The sequence below is a fragment of the Taudactylus pleione genome, unplaced genomic scaffold, assembly GCF_031769625.1.
Source record: "Taudactylus pleione unplaced genomic scaffold, aTauple2 ptg000174l, whole genome shotgun sequence".
Taxonomy (NCBI): Eukaryota; Metazoa; Chordata; class Amphibia; order Anura; family Myobatrachidae; genus Taudactylus; species Taudactylus pleione.
In genome coordinates this window covers 8,141,673-8,162,543 of record NW_028284576.1, presented here as the reverse complement: position 1 = coordinate 8,162,543, position 20,871 = coordinate 8,141,673, and the positions used below count along the sequence as shown (strand labels likewise).

At 40.5% G+C, this 20,871-nt stretch overlaps 4 non-coding genes across 4 annotated transcripts; all 4 read left to right on the top strand.

Annotated features, from left to right (window-relative positions):
* Positions 1-3,292: 3,292 nt before the first annotated feature.
* TRNAE-CUC (transfer RNA glutamic acid (anticodon CUC)) lies at positions 3,293-3,364 on the top strand. Its single transcript has one exon. It is a non-coding gene; the product is annotated as a tRNA-Glu (tRNA).
* A 1,161-nt stretch (positions 3,365-4,525) lies between these two features.
* On the top strand, positions 4,526-4,597 carry TRNAE-CUC (transfer RNA glutamic acid (anticodon CUC)). Its single transcript has one exon. It is a non-coding gene; the product is annotated as a tRNA-Glu (tRNA).
* An 8,986-nt stretch (positions 4,598-13,583) lies between these two features.
* On the top strand, positions 13,584-13,655 carry TRNAE-CUC (transfer RNA glutamic acid (anticodon CUC)). Its single transcript has one exon. It is a non-coding gene; the product is annotated as a tRNA-Glu (tRNA).
* Positions 13,656-16,454: 2,799 nt separating this feature from the next.
* Positions 16,455-16,526, top strand: TRNAE-CUC (transfer RNA glutamic acid (anticodon CUC)). Its single transcript has one exon. It is a non-coding gene; the product is annotated as a tRNA-Glu (tRNA).
* Positions 16,527-20,871: the final 4,345 nt, after the last annotated feature.

Below are 20,871 nucleotides of genomic sequence, written 5' to 3'. Positions count from 1 at the left end.
TCGGCGCTCTCACCGCCGCGGTCCGGGTTCGATTCCCGGTCATGGAAAGTGAGGTCCTCGGAATGTTTTTGCCAAAAACACCAACCTTTCAAAGAAATGATGCACTTTCAGTTCAGCGCATCATTTCTAATACTTGAGCAACAGTGAGATGTCAAAACAGACAATGGAAATTGATAACAAAGAGTCAGCTATCTTCCTTTCTTAGTGAATATTTTTCAGTTACCTACTAAAAGACTTGTGCTCTTGTACAAAAGTATTTTTTTCATCAGAACCAATTAGACCATATTTGATATCTGAATCATTAATGTCTTCTTTCTTTAGCACGAGAACAATTTATCATGGAGCCAGGGAAACTCAACGTCTAGCTCCTCAAAATAATTTTTTTGTGCCAGTACTATACATCCATCAGGTAAAGCTGCTGTGTGGTGTAATTTAAGACTGCTATGCACAGCCATTTTTACTCTCCTTCCTTCTAAAACTGATTCCTAGTAGCCCACTCCCTCACATTCCATTGCTTTGGACTTCATTCAGGAAACTTCCTTTTCTTTCATGGAGGGTCAAACTAAACCATCCCTCCCTGGTGGTCTAGTGGCTAGGATTCGGCGCTCTCACCACCGCCGCCCGGGTTCGATTCCTGGTCAGGGCAAGTGAGGTCCTCTGAATATTTTTGCCAAAAACACCAACCTTTCAAAGAAATGATGCACTTTCAGTTCAGCGCATCATTTCTAATACTTGAGCAACAGTGAGATGTCAAAACAGGCAATGGAAATTGAAAACAAAGAGTCAGCTATCTTTCTTTCTTAGTGAATATTTTTCAGTTAGCTACTAAAAGACTTGTGCTCTTGTACAAAAGTTTTTTTTTCATCAGAACCAATTAGACCATTTTTGATATCTGAGTCATTAATGTCTTCTTTCTTTAGCACCAGAACAATTTATCATGGAGCCAGGGACTCTCAACGTCTAGCTCCTCAAAATAATTTTTTCGTGCCAGTACTATACATCCATCAGGTAAAGCTGCTGTGTGGTGTAATTTAAGACTGCTGTGCACAACCATTTTTACTCTCCTTCCTTCTAAAACTGATTCCTAGTAGCCCACTCCCTCACATTCCATTGCTTTGGACTTCATTCAGGAAACTTCCTTTTCTTTCATGGAGTGTCAAACTAAACCATCCCTCCCTGTTGGTCTAGTGGCTAGGATTCGGCGCTCTCACCGCCGCGGCCCGGGTTCAATTCCCGGTCAGGGAAAGTGAGGTCCTCGGAATGTTTTTGCCAAAAACACCAACCTTTCAAAGAAATGATGCACTTTCAGTTCAGCACATCATTTCTAATACTTGAGCAACAGTGAGATGTCAAAACAGACAATGGAAATTGATAACAAAGAGTCAGCTATCTTCCTTTCTTAGTGAATATTTTTCAGTTAGCTACTAAAAGACTTGTGCTCTTGTACAAAAGTATTTTTTTCATCAGAACCAATTAGACCATATTTGATATCTGAGTCATTAATGTCTTCTTTCTTTAGCACGAGAACAATTTATCATGGAGCCAGGGACACTCAACGTCTAGCTCCTCAAAATAATTTTTTTGTGCCAGTACTATACATCCATCAGGTAAAGCTGCTGTGTGGTGTAATTTAAGACTGCTATGCACAACCATTTTTACTCTCCTTCCTTCTAAAACTGATTCCTAGTAGCCCACTCCCTCACATTCCATTGCTTTGGACTTCATTCAGGAAACTTCCTTTTCTTTCATGGAGTGTCAAACTAAACCATCCCTCCCTGGTGGTCTAGTGGCTAGGATTCGGCGCTCTCACCGCCGCCGCCCGGGTTCGATTCCTGGTCAGGGAAAGTGAGGTCCTCTGAATATTTTTGCCAAAAACACCAACCTTTCAAAGAAATGATGCACTTTCAGTTCAGCGCATCATTTCTAATACTTGAGCAACAGTGAGTTGTCAAAACAGACAATGGAAATTGATAACAAAGAGTCAGCTATCTTCCTTTCTTAGTGAATATTTTTCAGTTAGCTACTAAAAGACTTGTGCTCTTGTACAAAAGTATTTTTTTTGACATGGAGTGTCAAACTAAACCATCCCTCCCTGGTGGTCTACTGGCTAGGATTCGGCGCTCTCACCGCCGCGGCCCGGGTTCTATTCCCGGTCAGGGAAAGTGAGGTCCTTGGAATATTTTTGCCAAAAACACCAACCTTTCAAAGAAATGATGCACTTTCAGTTCAGCGCATTATTTCTAATACTTGAGCAACAGTGAGTTGTCAAAACAGACAATGGAAATTGATAACAAAGAGTCAGCTATCTTCCTTTCTTAGTGAATATTTTTCAGTTAGCTACTAAAAGACTTGTGCTCTTGTACAAAAGTATTTTTTTCATCAGAACCAATTAGACCTTATTTGATATCTGAATCATTAATGTCTTCTTTCTTTAGCACCAGAACAATTTATCATGGAGCCAGGGACTCTCAACGTCTAGCTCCTCAAAATAATTTTTTTGTGCCAGTACTATACATCCATCAGGTAAAGCTGCTGTGTGGTGTAATTTAAGACTGCTGTGCACAACCATTTTTACTCTCCTTCCTTCTAAAACTGATTCCTAGTAGCCCACTCCCTCACATTCCATTGCTTTGGACTTCATTCAGGAAACTTCCTTTTCTTTCATGGAGTGTCAAACTAAACCATCCCTCCCTGGTGGTCTAGTGGCTAGGATTCGGCGCTCTCACCGCCGCGGCCCGGGTTCGGTTTGATTCCCGGTCAGGGAAAGTGAGGTCCTTGGAATATTTTTGCCAAAAACACCAACCTTTCAAAGAAATGATGCACTTTCAGTTCAGCGCATTATTTCTAATACTTGAGCAACAGTGAGTTGTCAAAACAGACAATGGAAATTGATAACAAAGAGTCAGCTATCTTCCTTTCTTAGTGAATATTTTTCAGTTAGCTACTAAAAGACTTGTGCTCTTGTACAAAAGTATTTTTTTCATCAGAACCAATTAGACCTTATTTGATATCTGAATCATTAATGTCTTCTTTCTTTAGCACCAGAACAATTTATCATGGAGCCAGGGACTCTCAACGTCTAGCTCCTCAAAATAATTTTTTTGTGCCAGTACTATACATCCATCAGGTAAAGCTGCTGTGTGGTGTAATTTAAGACTGCTGTGCACAACCATTTTTACTCTCCTTCCTTCTAAAACTGATTCCTAGTAGCCCACTCCCTCACATTCCATTGCTTTGGACTTCATTCAGGAAACTTCCTTTTCTTTCATGGAGTGTCAAACTAAACCATCCCTCCCTGGTGGTCTAGTGGCTAGGATTCGGTGCTCTCACCGCCGCGGCCCGGGTTCGATTCCCGGTCAGGGAAAGTGAGGTCCTCGGAATATTTTTGCCAAAAACACCAACCTTTCAAAGAAATGATGCACTTTCAGTTCAGCGCATCATTTCTAATACTTGAGTAACAGTGAGTTGTCAAAACAGACAATGGAAATTGATAACAAAGAGTCAGCTATCTTCCTTTCTTAGTGAATATTTTTCAGTTAGCTACTAAAAGACTTGTGCTCTTGTACAAAAGTATTTTTTTTTACATGGAGTGTCAAACTAAACCATCTCTCCCTGGTGGTCTACTGGCTAGGATTCAGCGCTCTCACCGCCGCGGCCCAGGTTCTATTCCCGGTCAGGGAAAGTGAGGTCCTTGGAATATTTTTGCCAAAAACACCAACCTTTCAAAGAAATGATGCACTTTCAGTTCAGCGCATCATTTCTAATACTTGAGCAACAGTGAGTTGTCAAAACAGACAATGGAAATTGATAACAAAGAGTCAGCTATCTTCCTTTCTTAGTGAATATTTTTCAGTTAGCTACTAAAAGACTTGTGCTCTTGTACAAAAGTATTTTTTTCATCAGAACCAATTAGACCATATTTCATATCTGAATCATTAATGTCTTCTTTCTTTAGCACGAGAACAATTTATCATGGAGCCAGGGACTCTCAACGTCTAGCTCCTCAAAATAATTTTTTCGTGCCAGTACTATACATCCATCAGGTAAAGCTACTGTGTGGTGTAATTTAAGACTGCTATGCACAACCATTTTTACTCTCCTTCCTTCTAAAACTGATTCCTAGTAGCCCACTCCCTCACATTCCATTGCTTTGGACTTCATTCAGGAAACTTCCTTTTCTTTCATGGAGTGTCAAACTAAACCATCCCTCCCTGGTGGTCTAGTGGCTAGGATTCGGCGCTCTCACCGCTGCGGCCTGGGTTCGATTCCTTGTCAGGGAAAGTGAGGTCCTCTGAATATTTTTGCCAAAAACACCAACCTTTCAAAGAAATGATGCACTTTCAGTTCAGCGCATCATTTCTAATACTTGAGCAACAGTGAGTTGTCAAAACAGACAATGGAAATTGATAACAAAGAGTCAGCTATCTTCCTTTCTTAGTGAATATTTTTCAGTTAGCTACTAAAAGACTTGTGCTCTTGTACAAAAGTATTTTTTTTGACATGGAGTGTCAAACTAAACCCTCCCTCCCTGGTGGTCTAGTGGCTAGGATTCGGCGCTCTCACCGCCGCGGTCCGGGTTCGATTCCCGGTCAGGGAAAGTGAGGTCCTCGGAATGTTTTTGCCAAAAACACCAACCTTTCAAAGAAATGATGCACTTTCAGTTCAGCGCATCATTTCTAATACTTGAGCAACAGTGAGATGTCAAAACAGACAATGGAAATTGATAACAAAGAGTCAGCTATCTTCCTTTCTTAGTGAATATTTTTCAGTTACCTACTAAAAGACTTGTGCTCTTGTACAAAAGTATTTTTTTCATCAGAACCAATTAGACCATATTTGATATCTGAATCATTAATGTCTTCTTTCTTTAGCACGAGAACAATTTATCATGGAGCCAGGGACACTCAACGTCTAGCTCCTCAAAATAATTTTTTTGTGCCAGTACTATACATCCATCAGGTAAAGCTGCTGTGTGGTGTAATTTAAGACTGCTGTGCACAACCATTTTTACTCTCCTTCCTTCTAAAACTGATTCCTAGTAGCCCACTCCCTCACATTCCATTGCTTTGGACTTCATTCAGGAAACTTCCTTTTCTTTCATGGAGTGTCAAACTAAACCATCCCTCCCTGGTTGTCTAGTGGCTTGGATTCGGCGCTCTCACCGCCGCGGCCCGGGTTCAATTCCCGGTCAGGGAAAGTGAGGTCCTCGGAATGTTTTTGCCAAAAACACCAACCTTTCAAAGAAATGATGCACTTTCAGTTCAGCGCATCATTTCTAATACTTGAGCAACAGTGAGATGTCAAAACAGACAATGGAAATTGATAACAAAGAGTCAGCTATCTTCCTTTCTTAGTGAATATTTTTCAGTTAGCTACTAAAAGACTTGTGCTCTTGTACAAAAGTATTTTTTTCATCAGAACCAATTAGACCATATTTGATATCTGAATCATTAATGTCTTCTTTCTTTAGCACGAGAACAATTTATCATGGAGCCAGGGACACTCAACGTCTAGCTCCTCAAAATAATTTTTTTGTGCCAGTTCTATACATCCATCAGGTAAAGCTGCTGTGTGGTGTAATTTAAGACTGCTATGCACAACCATTTTTACTCTCCTTCCTTCTAAAACTGATTCCTAGTAGCCCACTCCCTCACATTCCATTGCTTTGGACTTCATTCAGGAAACTTCCTTTTCTTTCATGGAGTGTCAAACTAAACCATCCCTCCCTGGTGGTCTAGTGGCTAGGATTCGGCGCTCTCACCGCCGCGGCACGGGTTTGATTCCCGGTCAGGGAAAGTGAGTTCCTCGGAAAATTTTGGCCAAAAACTCCAACCTTTCAAAGAAATGATGCACTTTCAGTTCAGCGCATCATTTCTAATACTTGAGCAACAGTGAGATGTCAAAACAGGCAATGGAAATTGAAAACAAAGAGTAAGCTATCTTCCTTTCTTAGTGAATATTTTTCAGTTAGCTACTAAAAGACTTGTGCTCTTGTACAAAAGTATTTTTTTTGACATGGAGTGTCAAACTAAACCATCCCTCCCTGGTGGTCTACTGGCTAGGATTCGGCGCTCTCACCGCCGCGGCCCGGGTTCGATTCCCGGTCAGGAAAAGTGAGGTCCTTGGAATATTTTTGCCAAAAACACCAACCTTTCAAAGAAATGATGCACTTTCAGTTCAGCGCATTATTTCTAATACTTGAGCAACAGTGAGTTGTCAAAACAGACAATGGAAATTGATAACAAAGAGTCAGCTATCTTCCTTTCTTAGTGAATATTTTTCAGTTAGCTACTAAAAGACTTGTGCTCTTGTACAAAAGTATTTTTTTCATCAGAACCAATTAGACCTTATTTGATATCTGAATCATTAATGTCTTCTTTCTTTAGCACCAGAACAATTTATCATGGAGCCAGGGACTCTCAACGTCTAGCTCCTCAAAATAATTTTTTCGTGCCAGTACTATACATCCATCAGGTAAAGCTGCTGTGTGGTGTAATTTAAGACTGCTGTGCACAACCATTTTTACTCTCCTTCCTTCTAAAACTGATTCCTAGTAGCCCACTCCCTCACATTCCATTGCTTTGGACTTCATTCAGGAAACTTCCTTTTCTTTCATGGAGTGTCAAACTAAACCATCCCTCCCTGGTGGTCTACTGGCTAGGATTCGGCGCTCTCACCGCCGCGGTCCGGGTTCGATTCCCGGTCATGGAAAGTGAGGTCCTCGGAATGTTTTTGCCAAAAACACCAACCTTTCAAAGAAATGATGCACTTTCAGTTCAGCGCATCATTTCTAATACTTGAGCAACAGTGAGATGTCAAAACAGACAATGGAAATTGATAACAAAGAGTCAGCTATCTTCCTTTCTTAGTGAATATTTTTCAGTTACCTACTAAAAGACTTGTGCTCTTGTACAAAAGTATTTTTTTCATCAGAACCAATTAGACCATATTTGATATCTGAATCATTAATGTCTTCTTTCTTTAGCACGAGAACAATTTATCATGGAGCCAGGGAAACTCAACGTCTAGCTCCTCAAAATAATTTTTTTGTGCCAGTACTATACATCCATCAGGTAAAGCTGCTGTGTGGTGTAATTTAAGACTGCTATGCACAGCCATTTTTACTCTCCTTCCTTCTAAAACTGATTCCTAGTAGCCCACTCCCTCACATTCCATTGCTTTGGACTTCATTCAGGAAACTTCCTTTTCTTTCATGGAGGGTCAAACTAAACCATCCCTCCCTGGTGGTCTAGTGGCTAGGATTCGGCGCTCTCACCACCGCCGCCCGGGTTCGATTCCTGGTCAGGGCAAGTGAGGTCCTCTGAATATTTTTGCCAAAAACACCAACCTTTCAAAGAAATGATGCACTTTCAGTTCAGCGCATCATTTCTAATACTTGAGCAACAGTGAGATGTCAAAACAGGCAATGGAAATTGAAAACAAAGAGTCAGCTATCTTTCTTTCTTAGTGAATATTTTTCAGTTAGCTACTAAAAGACTTGTGCTCTTGTACAAAAGTATTTTTTTCATCAGAACCAATTAGACCATTTTTGATATCTGAGTCATTAATGTCTTCTTTCTTTAGCACCAGAACAATTTATCATGGAGCCAGGGACTCTCAACGTCTAGCTCCTCAAAATAATTTTTTCGTGCCAGTACTATACATCCATCAGGTAAAGCTGCTGTGTGGTGTAATTTAAGACTGCTGTGCACAACCATTTTTACTCTCCTTCCTTCTAAAACTGATTCCTAGTAGCCCACTCCCTCACATTCCATTGCTTTGGACTTCATTCAGGAAACTTCCTTTTCTTTCATGGAGTGTCAAACTAAACCATCCCTCCCTGTTGGTCTAGTGGCTAGGATTCGGCGCTCTCACCGCCGCGGCCCGGGTTCAATTCCCGGTCAGGGAAAGTGAGGTCCTCGGAATGTTTTTGCCAAAAACACCAACCTTTCAAAGAAATGATGCACTTTCAGTTCAGCACATCATTTCTAATACTTGAGCAACAGTGAGATGTCAAAACAGACAATGGAAATTGATAACAAAGAGTCAGCTATCTTCCTTTCTTAGTGAATATTTTTCAGTTAGCTACTAAAAGACTTGTGCTCTTGTACAAAAGTATTTTTTTCATCAGAACCAATTAGACCATATTTCATATCTGAATCATTAATGTCTTCTTTCTTTAGCACGAGAACAATTTATCATGGAGCCAGGGACACTCAACGTCTAGCTCCTCAAAATAATTTTTTTGTGCCAGTACTATACATCCATCAGGTAAAGCTGCTGTGTGGTGTAATTTAAGACTGCTATGCACAACCATTTTTACTCTCCTTCCTTCTAAAACTGATTCCTAGTAGCCCACTCCCTCACATTCCATTGCTTTGGACTTCATTCAGGAAACTTCCTTTTCTTTCATGGAGTGTCAAACTAAACCATCCCTCCCTGGTGGTCTAGTGGCTAGGATTCGGCGCTCTCACCGCCGCCGCCCGGGTTCGATTCCTGGTCAGGGAAAGTGAGGTCCTCTGAATATTTTTGCCAAAAACACCAACCTTTCAAAGAAATGATGCACTTTCAGTTCAGCGCATCATTTCTAATACTTGAGCAACAGTGAGTTGTCAAAACAGACAATGGAAATTGATAACAAAGAGTCAGCTATCTTCCTTTCTTAGTGAATATTTTTCAGTTAGCTACTAAAAGACTTGTGCTCTTGTACAAAAGTATTTTTTTTTACATGGAGTGTCAAACTAAACCATCCCTCCCTGGTGGTCTACTGGCTAGGATTCGGCGCTCTCACCGCCGCGGCCCGGGTTCAATTCCCGGTCAGGGAAAGTGAGGTCCTTGGAATATTTTTGCCAAAAACACCAACCTTTCAAAGAAATGATGCACTTTCAGTTCAGCGCATTATTTCTAATACTTGAGCAACAGTGAGTTGTCAAAACAGACAATGGAAATTGATAACAAAGAGTCAGCTATCTTCCTTTCTTAGTGAATATTTTTCAGTTAGCTACTAAAAGACTTGTGCTCTTGTACAAAAGTATTTTTTTCATCAGAACCAATTAGACCTTATTTGATATCTGAATCATTAATGTCTTCTTTCTTTAGCACCAGAACAATTTATCATGGAACCAGGGACTCTCAACGTCTAGCTCCTCAAAATAATTTTTTCGTGCCAGTACTATACATCCATCAGGTAAAGCTGCTGTGTGGTGTAATTTAAGACTGCTGTGCAGAACCATTTTTACTCTCCTTCCTTCTAAAACTGATTCCTAGTAGCCCACTCCCTCACATTCCATTGCTTTGGACTTCATTCAGGAAACTTCCTTTTCTTTCATGGAGTGTCAAACTAAACCATCCCTCCCTGGTGGTCTACTGGCTAGGATTCGGCGCTCTCACCGCCGCGGTCCGGGTTCGATTCCCGGTCATGGAAAGTGAGGTCCTCGGAATGTTTTTGCCAAAAACACCAACCTTTCAAAGAAATGATGCACTTTCAGTTCAGCGCATCATTTCTAATACTTGAGCAACAGTGAGATGTCAAAACAGACAATGGAAATTGATAACAAAGAGTCAGCTATCTTCCTTTCTTAGTGAATATTTTTCAGTTACCTACTAAAAGACTTGTGCTCTTGTACAAAAGTATTTTTTTCATCAGAACCAATTAGACCATATTTGATATCTGAATCATTAATGTCTTCTTTCTTTAGCACGAGAACAATTTATCATGGAGCCAGGGACACTCAACGTCTAGCTCCTCAAAATAATTTTTTTGTGCCAGTACTATACATCCATCAGGTAAAGCTGCTGTGTGGTGTAATTTAAGACTGCTATGCACAGCCATTTTTACTCTCCTTCCTTCTAAAACTGATTCCTAGTAGCCCACTCCCTCACATTCCATTGCTTTGGACTTCATTCAGGAAACTTCCTTTTCTTTCATGGAGGGTCAAACTAAACCATCCCTCCCTGGTGGTCTAGTGGCTAGGATTCGGCGCTCTCACCACCGCCGCCCGGGTTCGATTCCTGGTCAGGGCAAGTGAGGTCCTCTGAATATTTTTGCCAAAAACACCAACCTTTCAAAGAAATGATGCACTTTCAGTTCAGCGCATCATTTCTAATACTTGAGCAACAGTGAGATGTCAAAACAGGCAATGGAAATTGAAAACAAAGAGTCAGCTATCTTCCTTTCTTAGTGAATATTTTTCAGTTAGCTACTAAAAGACTTGTGCTCTTGTACAAAAGTATTTTTTTCATCAGAACCAATTAGACCATATTTGATATCTGAGTCATTAATGTCTTCTTTCTTTAGCACCAGAACAATTTATCATGGAGCCAGGGACTCTCAACGTCTAGCTCCTCAAAATAATTTTTTCGTGCCAGTACTATACATCCATCAGGTAAAGCTGCTGTGTGGTGTAATTTAAGACTGCTGTGCACAACCATTTTTACTCTCCTTCCTTCTAAAACTGATTCTTAGTAGCCCACTCCCTCACATTCCATTGCTTTGGACTTCATTCAGGAAACTTCCTTTTCTTTCATGGAGTGTCAAACTAAACCATCCCTCCCTGTTGGTCTAGTGGCTAGGATTCGGCGCTCTCACCGCCGCGGCCCGGGTTCAATTCCCGGTCAGGGAAAGTGAGGTCCTCGGAATGTTTTTGCCAAAAACACCAACCTTTCAAAGAAATGATGCACTTTCAGTTCAGCACATCATTTCTAATACTTGAGCAACAGTGAGATGTCAAAACAGACAATGGAAATTGATAACAAAGAGTCAGCTATCTTCCTTTCTTAGTGAATATTTTTCAGTTAGCTACTAAAAGACTTGTGCTCTTGTACAAAAGTATTTTTTTCATCAGAACCAATTAGACCATATTTCATATCTGAATCATTAATGTCTTCTTTCTTTAGCACGAGAACAATTTATCATGGAGCCAGGGACACTCAACGTCTAGCTCCTCAAAATAATTTTTTTGTGCCAGTACTATACATCCATCAGGTAAAGCTGCTGTGTGGTGTAATTTAAGACTGCTATGCACAACCATTTTTACTCTCCTTCCTTCTAAAACTGATTCCTAGTAGCCCACTCCCTCACATTCCATTGCTTTGGACTTCATTCAGGAAACTTCCTTTTCTTTCATGGAGTGTCAAACTAAACCATCCCTCCCTGGTGGTCTAGTGGCTAGGATTCGGCGCTCTCACCGCCGCCGCCCGGGTTCGATTCCTGGTCAGGGAAAGTGAGGTCCTCTGAATATTTTTGCCAAAAACACCAACCTTTCAAAGAAATGATGCACTTTCAGTTCAGCGCATCATTTCTAATACTTGAGCAACAGTGAGATGTCAAAACAGGCAATGGAAATTGAAAACAAAGAGTCAGCTATCTTCCTTTCTTAGTGAATATTTTTCAGTTAGCTACTAAAAGACTTGTGCTCTTGTACAAAAGTATTTTTTTTGACATGGAGTGTCAAACTAAACCATCCCTCCCTGGTGGTCTACTGGCTAGGATTCGGCGCTCTCACCGCCGCGGCCCGGGTTCGATTCCCGGTCAGGGAAAGTGAGGTCCTTGGAATATTTTTGCCAAAAACACCAACCTTTCAAAGAAATGATGCACTTTCAGTTCAGCGCATTATTTCTAATACTTGAGCAACAGTGAGTTGTCAAAACAGACAATGGAAATTGATAACAAAGAGTCAGCTATCTTCCTTTCTTAGTGAATATTTTTCAGTTAGCTACTAAAAGACTTGTGCTCTTGTACAAAAGTATTTTTTTCATCAGAACCAATTAGAACTTATTTGATATCTGAATCATTAATGTCTTCTTTCTTTAGCACCAGAACAATTTATCATGGAGCCAGGGACTCTCAACGTCTAGCTCCTCAAAATAATTTTTTTGTGCCAGTACTATACATCCATCAGGTAAAGCTGCTGTGTGGTGTAATTTAAGACTGCTGTGCACAACCATTTTTACTCTCCTTCCTTCTAAAACTGATTCCTAGTAGCCCACTCCCTCACATTCCATTGCTTTGGACTTCATTCAGGAAACTTCCTTTTCTTTCATGGAGTGTCAAACTAAACCATCCCTCCCTGGTGGTCTAGTGGCTAGGATTCGGCGCTCTCACCGCCGCGGCCCGGGTTCGGTTCGATTCCCGGTCAGGGAAAGTGAGGTCCTTGGAATATTTTTGCCAAAAACACCAACCTTTCAAAGAAATGATGCACTTTCAGTTCAGCGCATTATTTCTATTACTTGAGCAACAGTGAGTTGTCAAAGCAGACAATGGAAATTGATAACAAAGAGTCAGCTATCTTCCTTTCTTAGTGAATATTTTTAGTTAGCTACTAAAAGACTTGTGCTCTTGTACAAAAGTATTTTTTTTTACATGGAGTGTCAAACTAAACCATCCCTCCCTGGTGGTCTACTGGCTAGGATTCAGCGCTCTCACCGCCGCGGCCCAGGTTCTATTCCCGGTCAGGGAAAGTGAGGTCATTGGAATATTTTTGCCAAAAACACCAACCTTTCAAAAAAATGAGGCACTTTCAGTTCAGCGCATCATTTCTAATACTTGAGCAACAGTGAGTTGTCAAAACAGACAATGGAAATTGATAACAAAGAGTCAGCTATCTTCCTTTCTTAGTGAATATTTTTCAGTTAGCTACTAAAAGACTTGTGCTCTTGTACAAAAGTATTTTTTTCATCAGAACCAATTAGACTTTATTTGATATCTGAATCATTAATGTCTTCTTTCTTTAGCACCAGAACAATTTATCATGGAGCCAGGGACTCTCAACGTCTAGCTCCTCAAAATAATTTTTTCGTGCCAGTACTATACATCCATCAGGTAAAGCTACTGTGTGGTGTAATTTAAGACTGCTATGCACAACCATTTTTACTCTCCTTCCTTCTAAAACTGATTCCTAGTAGCCCACTCCCTCACATTCCATTGCTTTGGACTTCATTCAGGAAACTTCCTTTTCTTTCATGGAGTGTCAAACTAAACCATCCCTCCCTGGTGGTCTAGTGGCTAGGATTCGGCGCTCTCACCGCTGCGGCCTGGGTTCGATTCCTGGTCAGGGAAAGTGAGGTCCTCTGAATATTTTTGCCAAAAACACCAACCTTTCAAAGAAATGATGCACTTTCAGTTCAGCGCATCATTTCTAATACTTGAGCAACAGTGAGTTGTCAAAACAGACAATGGAAATTGATAACAAAGAGTCAGCTATCTTCCTTTCTTAGTGAATATTTTTCAGTTAGCTACTAAAAGACTTGTGCACTTGTACAAAAGTATTTTTTTCATCAGAACCAATTAGACCATATTTGATATCTGAGTCATTAATGTCTTCTTTCTTTAGCACCAGAACAATTTATCATGGAGCCAGGGACACTCAACGTCTAGCTCCTCAAAATAATTTTTCGTGCCAGTACTATACATCCATCAGGTAAAGCTGCTGTGTGGTGTAATTTAAGACTGCTATGCACAACCATTTTTACTCTCCTTCCTTCTAAAACTGATTCCTAGTAGCCCACTCCCTCACATTCCATTGCTTTGGACTTCATTCAGGAAACTTCCTTTTCTTTCATGGAGTGTCAAACTAAACCATCCCTCCCTGGTGGTCTAGTGGCTAGGATTCGGCGCTCTCACCGCCGCGGCCCGGGTTCGATTCCCGATCAGGGAAAGTGAGGTCCTTGGAATATTTTTGCCAAAAACACCAACCTTTCAAAGAAATGATGCACTTTCAGTTCAGCGCATCATTTCTAATACTTGAGCAACAGTGAGTTGTCAAAACAGACAATGGAAATTGATAACAAAGAGTCAGCTATCTTCCTTTCTTAGTGAATATTTTTCAGTTACCTACTAAAAGACTTGTGCTCTTGTACAAAAGTTTTTTTTTCATCAGAACCAATTAGACCATATTTGATAACTGAATCATTAATGTCTTCTTTCTTTAGCACGAGAACAATTTATCATGGAGCCAGGGACACTCAACGTCTAGCTCCTCAAAATAATTTTTTTGTGCCAGTACTATACATCCATCAGGTAAAGCTGCTGTGTGGTGTAATTTAAGACTGCTATGCACAACCATTTTTACTCTCCTTCCTTCTAAAACTGATTCCTAGTAGCCCACTCCCTCACATTCCATTGCTTTGGACTTCATTCAGGAAACTTCCTTTTCTTTCATGGAGTGTCAAACTAAACCATTCCTCCCTGGTGGTCTAGTGGCTAGGATTCGGCGCTCTCATCGCTGCGGCCTGGGTTCGATTCCTGGTCAGGGAAAGTGAGGTCCTCTGAATATTTTTGCCAAAAACACCAACCTTTCAAAGAAATGATGCACTTTCAGTTCAGCGCATCATTTCTAATACTTGAGCAACAGTGAGTTGTCAAAACAGACAATGGAAATTGATAACAAAGAGTCAGCTATCTTCCTTTCTTAGTGAATATTTTTCAGTTAGCTACTAAAAGACTTGTGCTCTTGTACAAAAGTATTTTTTTCATCAGAACCAATTAGACCATATTTGATATCTGAGTCATTAATGTCTTCTTTCTTTAGCACCAGAACAATTTATCATGGAGCCAGGGACACTCAACGTCTAGCTCCTCAAAATAATTTTTCGTGCCAGTACTATACATCCATCAGGTAAAGCTGCTGTGTGGTGTAATTTAAGACTGCTATGCACAACCATTTTTACTCTCCTTCCTTCTAAAACTGATTCCTAGTAGCCCACTCCCTCACATTCCATTGCTTTGGACTTCATTCAGGAAACTTCCTTTTCTTTCATGGAGTGTCAAACTAAACCATCCCTCCCTGGTGGTCTAGTGGCTAGGATTCGGCGCTCTCACCGCTGCGGCCTGGGTTCGCTTCCTGGTCAGGGAAAGTGAGGTCCTCTGAATATTTTTGCCAAAAACACCAACCTTTCAAAGAAATGATGCACTTTCAGTTCAGCGCATCATTTCTAATACTTGAGCAACAGTGAGTTGTCAAAACAGACAATGGAAATTGATAACAAAGAGTCAGCTATCTTCCTTTCTTAGTGAATATTTTTCAGTTAGCTACTAAAAGACTTGTGCTCTTGTACAAAAGTATTTTTTTCATCAGAACCAATTAGACCATATTTGATATCTGAGTCATTAATGTCTTCTTTCTTTAGCACCAGAACAATTTATCATGGAGCCAGGGACACTCAACGTCTAGCTCCTCAAAATAATTTTTCGTGCCAGTACTATACATCCATCAGGTAAAGCTGCTGTGTGGTGTAATTTAAGACTGCTATGCACAACCATTTTTACTCTCCTTCCTTCTAATTCGACGCTCTCACCGCTGCGGTCTGGGTTCGATTCCTGGTCAGGGAAATTGAGGTCCTCGGAATATTTTTGCCAAAAACACCAACCTTTCAAAGAAATGATGCACTTTCAGTTCAGCGCATCACTTCTATTACTTGAGCAACAGTGAGTTGTCAAAACAGACAATGGAAATTGATAACAAAGAGTCAGCTATCTTCCTTTCTTAGTGAATATTTTTCAGTTAGCTACTAAAAGACTTGTGCTCTTGTACAAAAGTATTTTTTTCATCAGAACCAATTAGACCATATTTGATATCTGAGTCATTAATGTCTTCTTTCTTTAGCACCAGAACAATTTATCATGGAGCCAGGGACTCTCAACGTCTAGCTCCTCAAAATAATTTTTTCGTGCCAGTACTATACATCCATCAGGTAAAGCTGCTGTGTGGTGTAATTTAAGACTGCTATGCACAACCATTTTTACTCTCCTTCATTCTAAAACTGATTCCTAGTAGCCCACTCCCTCACATTCCATTGCTTTGGACTTCATTAAGGAAACTTCCTTTTCTTTCATGGAGTGTCAAACTAAACCATCCCTCCCTGGTGGTCTACTGGCTAGGATTCGGCGCTCTCACCGCCGCAGCCCCGGTTCGATTCCCGGTCAGGGAAAGTGAGGTCCTTGGAATATTTTTGCCAAAAACACCAACCTTTCAAAGAAATGATGCACTTTCAGTTCAGCGCATTATTTCTAATACTTGAGCAACAGTGAGTTGTCAAAACAGACAATGGAAATTGATAACAAAGAGTCAGCTATCTTCCTTTCTTAGTGAATATTTTTCAGTTACCTACTAAAAGACTTGTGCTCTTGTACAAAAGTATTTTTTTCATCAGAACCAATTAGACCATATTTGATATCTGAATCATTAATGTCTTCTTTCTTTAGCACGAGAACAATTTATCATGGAGCCAGGGACACTCAACGTCTAGCTCCTCAAAATAATTTTTTTGTGCCAGTACTATACATCCATCAGGTAAAGCTGCTGTGTGGTGTAATTTAAGACTGCTATGCACAACCATTTTTACTCTCCTTCCTTCTAAAACTGATTCCTAGTAGCCCACTCCCTCACATTCCATTGCTTTGGACTTCATTCAGGAAACTTCCTTTTCTTTCATGGAGTGTCAAACTAAACCATCCCTCCCTGGTGGTCTAGTGGCTAGGATTTGGCGCTCTCACCGCCGCGGCCCGGGTTCGATTCCCGGTCAGGGAAAGTGAGGTCCTCGGAATATTTTTGCCAAAAACACCAACCTTTCAAAGAAATGATGCACTTTCAGTTCAGCGCATCATTTCTAATACTTGAGCAACAGTGAGTTGTCAAAACAGACAATGGAAATTGATAACAAAGAGTCAGCTATCTTCCTTTCTTAGTGAATATTTTTCAGTTAGCTACTAAAAGACTTGTGCTCTTGTACAAAAGTATTTTTTTTGACATGGAGTGTCAAACTAAACCATCCCTCCCTGGTGGTCTACTGGCTAGGATTCAGCGCTCTCACCGCCGCGGCCCAGGTTCTATTCCCGGTCAGGGAAAGTGAGGTCCTTGGAATATTTTTGCCAAAAACACCAACCTTTCAAAGAAATGATGCACTTTCAGTTCAGCGCATCATTTCTAATACTTGAGCAACAGTGAGTTGTCAAAACAGACAATGGAAATTGATAACAAAGAGTCAGCTATCTTCCTTTCTTAGTGAATATTTTTCAGTTAGCTACAAAAGACTTGTGCTCTTGTACAAAAGTATTTTTTTCATCAGAACCAATTAGACTTTATTTGATATCTGAATCATTAATGTCTTCTTTCTTTAGCACCAGAACAATTTATCATGGAGCCAGGGACTCTCAACGTCTAGCTCCTCAAAATAATTTTTTCGTGCCAGTACTATACATCCATCAGGTAAAGCTACTGTGTGGTGTAATTTAAGACTGCTATGCACAACCATTTTTACTCTCCTTCCTTCTAAAACTGATTCCTAGTAGCCCACTCCCTCACATTCCATTGCTTTGGACTTCATTCAGGAAACTTCCTTTTCTTTCATGGAGTGTCAAACTAAACCATCCCTCCCTGGTGGTCTAGTGGCTAGGATTCGGCGCTCTCACCGCTGCGGCCTGGGTTCGATTCCTGGTCAGGGAAAGTGAGATCCTCTGAATATTTTTGCCAAAAACACCAACCTTTCAAAGAAATGATGCACTTTCAGTTCAGCGCATCATTTCTAATACTTGAGCAACAGTGAGTTGTCAAAACAGACAATGGAAATTGATAACAAAGAGTCAGCTATCTTCCTTTCTTAGTGAATATTTTTCAGTTAGCTACTAAAAGACTTGTGCTCTTGTACAAAAGTATTTTTTTTGACATGGAGTGTCAAACTAAACCATCCCTCCCTGGTGGTCTAGTGGCTAGGATTCGGCGCTCTCACCGCCGCGGTCCAGGTTCGATTCCCGGTCAGGGAAAGTGAGGTCCTCGGAATGTTTTTGCCAAAAACACCAACCTTTCAAAGAAATGATGCACTTTCAGTTCAGCGCATCATTTCTAATACTTGAGCAACAGTGAGATGTCAAAACAGACAATGGAAATTGATAACAAAGAGTCAGCTATCTTCCTTTCTTAGTGAATATTTTTCAGTTACCTACTAAAAGACTTGTGCTCTTGTACAAAAGTATTTTTTTCATCAGAACCAATTAGACCATATTTGATATCTGAATCATTAATGTCTTCTTTCTTTAGCACGAGAACAATTTATCATGGAGCCAGGGACACTCAACGTCTAGCTCCTCAAAATAATTTTTTTGTGCCAGTACTATACATCCATCAGGTAAAGCTGCTGTGTGGTGTAATTTAAGACTGCTATGCACAGCCATTTTTACTCTCCTTCCTTCTAAAACTGATTCCTAGTAGCCCACTCCCTCACATTCCATTGCTTTGGACTTCATTCAGGAAACTTCCTTTTCTTTCATGGAGTGTCAAACTAAACCATCCCTCCCTGGTGGTCTAGTGGCTAGGATTCGGCGCTCTCACCGCCGCCGCCCGGGTTCGATTCCTGGTCAGGGCAAGTGAGGTCCTCTGAATATTTTTCCCAAAAACACCAACCTTTCAAAGAAATGATGCACTTTCAGTTCAGCGCATCATTTCTAATACTTGAGCAACAGTGAGATGTCAAAACAGGCAATGGAAATTGAAAACAAAGAGTCAGCTATCTTCCTTTCTTAGTGAATATTTTTCAGTTAGCTACTAAAAGACTTGTGCTCTTGTACAAAAGTATTTTTTTCATCAGAACCAATTAGACCATATTTGATATCTGAGTCATTAATGTCTTCTTTCTTTAGCACCAGAACAATTTATCATGGAGCCAGGGACTCTCAACGTCTAGCTCCTCAAAATAATTTTTTCGTGCCAGTACTATACATCCATCAGGTAAAGCTGCTGTGTGGTGTAATTTAAGACTGCTGTGCACAACCATTTTTACTCTCCTTCCTTCTAAAACTGATTCCTAGTAGCCCACTCCCTCACATTCCATTGCTTTGGACTTCATTCAGGAAACTTCCTTTTCTTTCATGGAGTGTCAAACTAAACCATCCCTCCCTGGTTGTCTAGTGGCTTGGATTCGGCGCTCTCACCGCCGCGGCCCGGGTTCAATTCCCGGTCAGGGAAAGTGAGGTCCTCGGAATGTTTTTGCCAAAAACACCAACCTTTCAAAGAAATGATGCACTTTCAGTTCAGCGCATCATTTCTAATACTTGAGCAACAGTGAGATGTCAAAACAGACAATGGAAATTGATAACAAAGAGTCAGCTATCTTCCTTTCTTAGTGAATATTTTTCAGTTAGCTACTAAAAGACTTGTGCTCTTGTACAAAAGTATTTTTTTCATCAGAACCAATTAGACCATATTTGATATCTGAATCATTAATGTCTTCTTTCTTTAGCACGAGAACAATTTATCATGGAGCCAGGGACACTCAACGTCTAGCTCCTCAAAATAATTTTTTTGTGCCAGTTCTATACATCCATCAGGTAAAGCTGCTGTGTGGTGTAATTTAAGACTGCTATGCACAACCATTTTTACTCTCCTTCCTTCTAAAACTGATTCCTAGTAGCCCACTCCCTCACATTCCATTGCTTTGGACTTCATTCAGGAAACTTCCTTTTCTTTCATGGAGTGTCAAACTAAACCATCCCTCCCTGGTGGTCTAGTGGCTAGGATTCGGCGCTCTCACCGCCGCGGCACGGGTTTGATTCCCGGTCAGGGAAAGTGAGTTCCTCGGAAAATTTTGGCCAAAAACTCCAACCTTTCAAAGAAATGATGCACTTTCAGTTCAGCGCATCATTTCTAATACTTGAGCAACAGTGAGATGTCAAAACAGGCAATGGAAATTGAAAACAAAGAGTAAGCTATCTTCCTTTCTTAGTGAATATTTTTCAGTTAGCTACTAAAAGACTTGTGCTCTTGTACAAAAGTATTTTTTTTGACATGGAGTGTCAAACTAAACCATCCCTCCCTGGTGGTCTACTGGCTAGGATTCGGCGCTCTCACCGCCGCGGCCCGGGTTCGATTCCCGGTCAGGGAAAGTGAGGTCCTTGGAATATTTTTGCCAAAAACACCAACCTTTCAAAGAAATGATGCACTTTCAGTTCAGCGCATTATTTCTAATACTTGAGCAACAGTGAGTTGTCAAAACAGACAATGGAAATTGATAACAAAGAGTCAGCTATCTTCCTTTCTTAGTGAATATTTTTCAGTTAGCTACTAAAAGACTTGTGCTCTTGTACAAAAGTATTTTTTTCATCAGAACCAATTAGACCTTATTTGATATCTGAATCATTAATGTCTTCTTTCTTTAGCACCAGAACAATTTATCATGGAGCCAGGGACTCTCAACGTCTAGCTCCTCAAAATAATTTTTTCGTGCCAGTACTATACATCCATCAGGTAAAGCTGCTGTGTGGTGTAATTTAAGACTGCTGTGCACAACCATTTTTACTCTCCTTCCTTCTAAAACTGATTCCTAGTAGCCCACTCCCTCACATTCCATTGCTTTGGACTTCATTCAGGAAACTTCCTTTTCTTTCATGGAGTGTCAAACTAAACCATCCCTCCCTGGTGGTCTACTGGCTAGGATTCAGCGCTCTCACCGCCGCGGTCCGGGTTCGATTCCCGGTCATGGAAAGTGAGGTCCTCGGAATGTTTTTGCCAAAAACACCAACCTTTCAAAGAAATGATGCACTTTCAGTTCAGCGCATCATTTCTAATACTTGAGCAACAGTGAGATGTCAAAACAGACAATGGAAATTGATAACAAAGAGTCAGCTATCTTCCTTTCTTAGTGAATATTTTTCAGTTACCTACTAAAAGACTTGTGCTCTTGTACAAAAGTATTTTTTTCATCAGAACCAATTAGACCATATTTGATATCTGAATCATTAATGTCTTCTTTCTTTAGCACGAGAACAATTTATCATGGAGCCAGGGACACTCAACGTCTAGCTCCTCAAAATAATTTTTTTGTGCCAGTACTATACATCCATCAGGTAAAGCTGCTGCGTGGTGTAATTTAAGACTGCTATGC